General features: G+C 44.7%; 1 protein-coding gene across 1 annotated transcript in view; it reads left to right on the top strand.

Moving 5' to 3' along the window:
• The window catches only part of LOC134062368 (aldo-keto reductase family 1 member B1-like), a 12,029-nt gene extending 11,585 nt beyond the window's left edge, over nucleotides 1–444 (top strand). Inside the window, exon 10 of the mRNA XM_062518358.1 lies at nucleotides 1–444. This exon is cut by the window's left edge and continues 682 nt beyond it. The gene's annotated coding sequence lies outside the window, so the exon portion shown is untranslated.
• Nucleotides 445–7,500: the final 7,056 nt, after the last annotated feature.

Here is a 7,500-nt window from a genome sequence, read left to right on the forward strand (position 1 = left end):
CCTGATTGATGTTGATGGGAACTACAAATGCTGAGTCATGCTGTGGAGCCCAGAACATCACATGCTCAAAAGCACCAGTGCCATAGCAACTGATTTACACGCTAGTACTCCATCAGTGTGTGTGTGTGCGTGCATGCCTGCCTGTGCGTGCTACCTGGTTATTGGCAGGTTTACTCTCAGCTCGTGTGTATTCCTATTTCTGTTACTCGTCTATGTGTGAATCTTTGATCGTGCGTGCGCGCGTGCGCGCGTGTGTGCGTGCGTGTGTAAGAGATTGTGAATTCAGAAGCACTCCATGTGGTTGTCAGTGTCCTCCAGACTGCTGCATTTAAAATGTTACTTTTTATTTTGCTCTTAAGTTACCGTTTAAAATGTTACTTTTTATTTTGCTCTTAAGTTACCGTTTAAATCCAAGTTTACATTAAAGTCTTTGCTTTACCAGGACTGAGTCTGTCTCTCTCTGACTGTGTGTGTGTGTGTGTGTGTGTGATTAATCTAAGCAACGCATCATGAAGGAGGTTTGTGAAGGAGAGCACTCTTGTCACGCATTCTGAAATCACACAGGGAGTATAGGACACACACACTCTCACACACAGCGCGAGCGCAGGATTCTTCTAAAAGGCTTTATTGTGCATCAGAGAGACAAACACACTTGACACGGTATCAACGAAGCTCAAAATGATTGCAGTATGTTCCCCTATCCTTATATCCATATTCCATATCCTTATATCCATATTCCATATCCTTATATCCATATTCCATATCCTTATATCCATATTCCATATTCCTGTTGCCGCACGCACACACACACACCAGGAGCTTCACACTGACTCAACATCCTGAGCTCCACTCCTAATTAAGCGACACACACACACACACACACACACACACTCACACACACACACACACACACATACATATGTGTAGTGCTTCACATGGTCACATTTATCTTATTATGGCCCCCTCTCCCTACTTGTTATTTCCCTACCCTCTAGGTACCCTCTAGTTACCCTCTAGCCTAGTTACCCTCTAGCATCGTTACCCTCTAGTTACCCTCTGATTGACTGACGGCAATAACCAATCCATCAGTCCTTTGTGACTAAATCTCACCAACCACGGAAGGCATCACGCAATATAAACAAATCAGAAGCAACGTAAGGCGGGTCTTGGCGCCTCTAACTTATCTTTCAAACACAACAGCGCCGGCCCCAGCCGTGGCGCAACAGGCTGGGGCACCTGCACCGCACGCCGGCGACCCGGGTTCGATTCCCGCCCCGTGGTCCTTTCCGGATCCCACCCCAGCTCTCTCTCCCACTCGCTTCCTGTCATTCTCTCTACTGTCCTGTCCAATTAAAGGCAAAAAAGCCCAAAAAATAACCTTTAAAAAAAACACAACAGCGCCGACTCTTAGATTTAAAACGTTCTCCTGCTTGCAAGATTTTGTTCAGTGTTGATTCGCTGTTTCTCCTTGGTTTTCCAAGTTAACGTTAAGGCTGCAAAGTCTATCATTGTCCTATACCTGTTGCAGAGCTGTGTAACACTTAGGCTATTTGCCCCTCTCTTGGTAAGTTCACACTTGAAAAATCGACTCTAATCGGAGCTGCCAACTGCCATTGAGTGTGACAGTAAAATAAATGTCGCCGCCGACCTGCGGTCCTGCGGGCAGGAGGCTGGAGGCTTTAACTAGATGAAGTGGCGTCTCACACACACACACACTCATGGCTTTCCCTCACCAACTTTCTCTCCTTTCTCCTTGACTTGATGAACTCTGACTGCCTCCCTAACACACACACACACACACACACACAAACCATGTCATTCTCACAGTTTTCTTCAAATCATCATTAACATTTGCACAATAGTGAGTGTTTTTTTTTTAACAATCGGTGCAAGTGCCACCACACAGTGGATTGCCAGCACAAATGCGTAACTTTCTCAAAATGCTTTATTCATTTGTTTATTTATCAATAGCAAATATATATGCCAATCAACAACCCTACTGAAAAAAAAGCAAGAAACCATCTTATGCTGGTAGCTGGTTTTAGCTGGGTTTAGCTGGTCCTTGCTGGTTTTCTTCCAGGTTTTCTTCTTGCTGGTCTTGGCTGGTGTAGCTGGTTAGGTGGACATGCTAGCGTGACCATCTGAGGAAGCTGCATGTTGGTGTGACCAGCCTGTCGTGTGGGATACAGCTGGGGCCTGTACTACGAAGCGGGGTTACTGGCTTAGCTGGGTAACTTCGAGAGTAAGTTGATCACGTCCCTGCTGAAAAAAACAGCAAGAAACCAGCTTAGGCTGGTAGCTGGTTTTAGCTGGTTTTAGCTGGTCTTTGCCCAAAACACAGTTCTTATTGCTGGTCTTGCTGGTGTAGCTGGTTAGGCCACCAGCTAGACATGCTGGCGTGACCATCTGAGGAAGCTGGTCATGCTGGTGTGACCAGCCTGTCGTTTGGGATACAGCTGGTTTAAGATGGTCATGCTGGTGACCAGCCTGTCCAGCTTGACAAAGATGGTCAAGCTGGTTTTCTAGAATGACCAACATAAGCTGGCGTGGCCAGTAAAAACCAGCAATGTAGACCAGCAACACCAACTAAAATGACCAGCTTAAGGTGGTACGACAATCAAAACCAGCTGAATTACCATCATAAGCTGGGTAAACCAGCTGAAGGTGTGTTTTCGCGAGAGTTTTGCTGGTCTAGCTGGTTAACCATCAAAGGGTGGTCAAACAAGCTGGTTAACAAGCTGGTCAACCAGCAAACCACCTTTAGCTGGTCAGGCTGGTTTTTTCAGCAGGGGTGTGGCGTAACTTCCCGGTTAACCCGTACTACGAAAGGTGGATAGGTTTTAACCTAGGTATGCTGCCATGGCAATTTAGGCTGCATCTCAAACCTGCTCCGAGCAGGTTATGATCTTGTTTAACCCGAGGTTTGCGGTTAACCACACCCCACAATGTCGACGTAGGCTACTTTGAAGATACATTATTGGAGCGCAAATTGTAAGCGCCTCTCTTCGCAAGGCGAGGGTTTTTAAAGACCGCCAGAATCTTTCTCCATATAATATTCTCTATGAAAGATAGCCTATACATTCTCAGCCGAGGGAATTCGTTGCATTTGTCAGCTGATCGGGGCAAAGTGGAGGCTATAAGCATTGGCAATATAACATATTTTCATAATTAAGAAATATTAATGCAAGCTATAACTAGGCCCATAAACCCTCTGAATGTTTTTGAGTTTCATTTTCACCTGCTGCCAGCGGCACTGCCGTTGCATCTAAAATGTTCACAGGATAGGCATACACTAAATCAGTCAATGGGGCTAAACATTCAATTATCCTTTATTAATATTTATTAATATACATGGCATGAATTGTGTTGCATCTGTAGGACTCTTATGAACTCAAAATGTATTTATTTCAACACATTTCAGACATTCCGCAAGCTATTAATCCTCCGTAACACATAGACTTTAAGGAACATGAAATAAAACTTTACTTTCATATATCCGATCTGCAATAGCCTACGTGCCAACAGCCTTGTCTTGCTTTGTTTGCTGCCGACGTATTTGATGTATTGTAAAGGGGGGTTTAATTCCTCGCAACTTTTTATAATCATTGCGCAATCCTTATCCGTAAAATAACGTGATCGCGTCATCATTAAAAGTGGTGATTTGCGCTGCAACCCGCCCATTTTATGTGAACGTGCACCAACTCCGATGAGGTTAACCCCAGTTCAACAAATCAACTTCTTACTCATCGTAGTACCGATTAACACCAATGAAGATAACCAGGTTTTGTCAACCCCGGTTTAGCAAAGTAACCCTGGGTTACATCTGGGTAGGTTGAGCTCTCTTCGTAGTACAGGCCCCTGGTGTAAGATGGTCATGCTGGTGACCAGCCTGCCTAGCTTGACACTTGTGTAAGATGGTCATGCTGGTTTGCTAGAATGATCAACATAAGCTGGCATGGCCAGTAAAAGTCCAGCAATGTAGACCAGCAACACCAACTAAAATGACCAGCTTGAGGTGGTACGACAAGTAAAACCAGCAGAATGTTTTTGCAAGAGTTTTGCTGGTCTAGCTGTCACCCTATCAACAATCATAGGGTGGTTTTTGTTTTCTAACAGGTGTCACCCAGCAGGTGGGTGAGTGGAAGAGTGCAGGACTGATGATGGAAGGGAGGTTGGTTCTAATCTTACCTCAGGAATTGGCACTTGGTGTTTTGTAGAACAAAGAAATGTGATGAAGTAGAACAATCATGATGAAGTAGAAAGACCTAACACACCTCGAGGTGGAACAGCACAGAGTTCTACGGCTCCCATTATTAATAGCCTCATGGGAAGCTATTAGTTGCACCATATGTGCATCAAATATACTTCATGTCCTTGTGTTCACAAACCAGCAGGTGGTCCAGTGGGTAAGTACAGGTATGTTCATTTGTGTGAAGTTCCAAAGGTGTGAGGTTCAAATCCCATGCTAGGCAGGGAATTGGTGCTCTCTGAAGGATCTGTGTCATGTAATAGTAGCTGAACCATAACCAGTTGCATAGGTTTTGAGTATGGTGAGGGCAGATAGAGGCATTTTATATATGCTGCAACCGTGTTGTTAAGTTTGACCACCTGCAAAAAAGTATAACCCCCTGTGTGTGTACTGGAATTCCTCGGGGGGCCAAGTAAGCCCCCCCATCTCTTTCTCCTTTGAGCTCCATCTTCTGCCACTCTCCTGGGATTCATCTTTGGCTCCTTCCTGCCCTCTGCCTCCATGGAGCTTTCACCACAGGTCCTCTCCTGGCAGAGCTGGGGATTGAACCCACGACCTTGAGGATGGTGATCCCTGATGCTACCGCTGCACCAATGGCTCCTCCATCTGCTCCCATTTCCCATCCTTAGACATATCTAGTGATGCCTACAAAGGCTGGTTAATGAAACAGTCTTCTTGACTATAAATCGTTTATGACTGTGTGGTATTTCCTAAGCAGGTTAAAGGAGAAACATTAAGATAGAAAAGCTCTAGGAACTCTCTCCTATCATAATGCTAGCTGGCTGTGGTTCCCACTTAAGCAGAGCTAGGAATTGAACCGGTAACCCTTCACACAGAAGGCTCTGACACTTCCACTGTGCCACCACCTGCTTGCTGTAACAGAGGCCAGCAGGCAAAACAATAGCTCTCTGAAAACACATGCTCTCTGGATGGTAGTATATTATTTGGAGAGAATCAGACAGACATACGGAGTTTGTGTCCCAGTTATGTCTTGCAGTAGTGAACCTGTAAGAAGAGTAGGAACACTACTATCACCAATGACCTCATCAGTTATCATGACATCAGAATGAGAAGTTCCTACGCAGAGTGCAAACTGAAAAAAAAAATTACCTTAAAGTTATCCTGTTGCCCAGCTTAGGTAATTATAGGTGGGTTTTTGGACATGTGGAGGTTGTGTTACTTCCCTGCTGAAAAAACCAGCCTGACCAGCTAAAGGTGGTTTGCTGGTTGACCAGCTTGTTAACCAGCTTGTTTGACCACCCTTTGATGGTTAACCAGCTAGTCCAGCAAAACTCTCACGAAAACACACCTTCAGCTGGTTTACCCAGCTTATGATGGTAATTCAGCTGGTTTTGATTGTCGTACCACCTTAAGCTGGTCATTTTAGTTGGTGTTGCTGGTCTACATTGCTGGTTTTTACTGGCCACGCCAGCTTATGTTGGTCATTCTAGAAAACCAGCTTGACCATCTTTGTCAAGCTGGACAGGCTGGTCACCAGCATGACCATCTTAAACCAGCTGTATCCCAAACGACAGGCTGGTCACACCAGCACGACCAGCTTCCTCAGATGGTCACGCCAGCATGTCTAGCTGGTGGCCTAACCAGCTACACCAGCAAGACCAGCAATAAGAACTGTGTTTTGGGCAAAGACCAGCTAAAACCAGCTAAAACCAGCTACCAGCCTAAGCTGGTTTCTTGCTGGTTTTTTCAGCAGGGTTGACATTAACTTATTTTTGGTACATATCAATCTTCCTAACAACTTTAATGTCATGAAAATGATAAAAAAAAAAAAAATCGACCAAAAATGCAGTAACTGTCTTTTTCCTTTGTCTGTCACTGTTATGAAGATCCTACAGTATGTCACTGTTATGAAGATCCTACAGTATGTCACTGGTATGAAGATCCTATGTCACTGGTATGAAGTTTGTCCAAATGCGTCGCCATGCTGTCAGTATGCTCACAGTTTACTCCGTTACTATTATGGGATGCACAAAGCAGTTTTAACTCCATTTATCCGTTTCAACAGCAGAAAGTGGCGCTTTGGGGAGACTAGCGGAGATCAGACAGGACTCATATTTACTCTTGCTGTTTGGGCTATTTTGAGTCCGTTGCCAGCTCTCTCTCTCTCTCACTCTCTCTCTTTATCTGGCACACACACACACACACACACACACACACACACACCAACCAGACAATTAGCACTAGACCACGTCCTCAACCAATCTTCAGTGAAAGGGTGAGTGTGTGAGGAGAGGAACGCAGACGTGTGTGTGTGTGTGAGGAGAGGAAGGCAGACTTGTCTGAAGCGGGAGAAGAGTGTGTGTGCAGGATTGAACCCATCAACGGTGTGTGTCACCAAGCACACAGAAGCATCCAGAACAAAAGTGTGTGTGTTCTTAATATCTAGCAACCTTGAAAGTGTTGCTAAGCATGACTCGACGAACTGCACCACAAAAGGACTAGAGACAGAGAGAGACCAAGGTTTCTATTCTAAATGAAAGAGAAAGTTTATTGAAGATGACAAAGGCAACAGCAGCTGAAGAGAGGAGAGGAAAGAGGGTGTGTGTGTGTGTGTGTGTGTGTGTGTGTGTGTGTTGGAAAGAGAGCGAGAGAGATTGTTGTTCTTGCAAAAGTCATTCCATAGAAAATATATAGTTATACTGTCTACAAGAGCATGATGAGTACACAGTATCAACGAAGCTCAAAATGTTTGCAATATGTTCCCCTGTCCTTCCTGCAATATGTTCCCCTGTCCTTCCTGTTCGTTCACGACTTGATTACAAGATGGCGGCCAGTGGAGAGATTCTATGACGGTACTGCTTGTAAACAGTCTTTTTAAATAAACTTCCTGTGCACTTCCAAAGTTCTCAGTATCTCGTTTTAAATGTCAGGGCCCTCGGAAGTCTACCAATAAAGTGTGGAGCTCAATTTGAACGAGAAAAAAGCTGAGTGCTCTTTGTAGAAATCGGTACACTCCAGTACACAGGGTGCTCTTGAAGTCAAAAATATCTGTGGAGCTACTTTGAGCCTCATAAATGGTGTAAAACAGTGATTTATTTGCATGGCTAAGCCGATGCCCAAGGCACCTCCATTGAAAACCTGTTGGTAGTGTAAAGGGGTGAAAAACACGTCCCAAAAACGCCACTCAAACATGTTGAACGTTCTCCCATTGCAATGCGTGAAGAACAGCAGGCATGTGGAGTTACATGGTAATGTTATTAGGAGAAAAAAACACGATTTATCTGACTCCA

This window comes from Sardina pilchardus, chromosome 17 (genome assembly GCF_963854185.1).
Source record: "Sardina pilchardus chromosome 17, fSarPil1.1, whole genome shotgun sequence".
NCBI lineage: Eukaryota > Metazoa > Chordata > Actinopteri > Clupeiformes > Clupeidae > Sardina > Sardina pilchardus.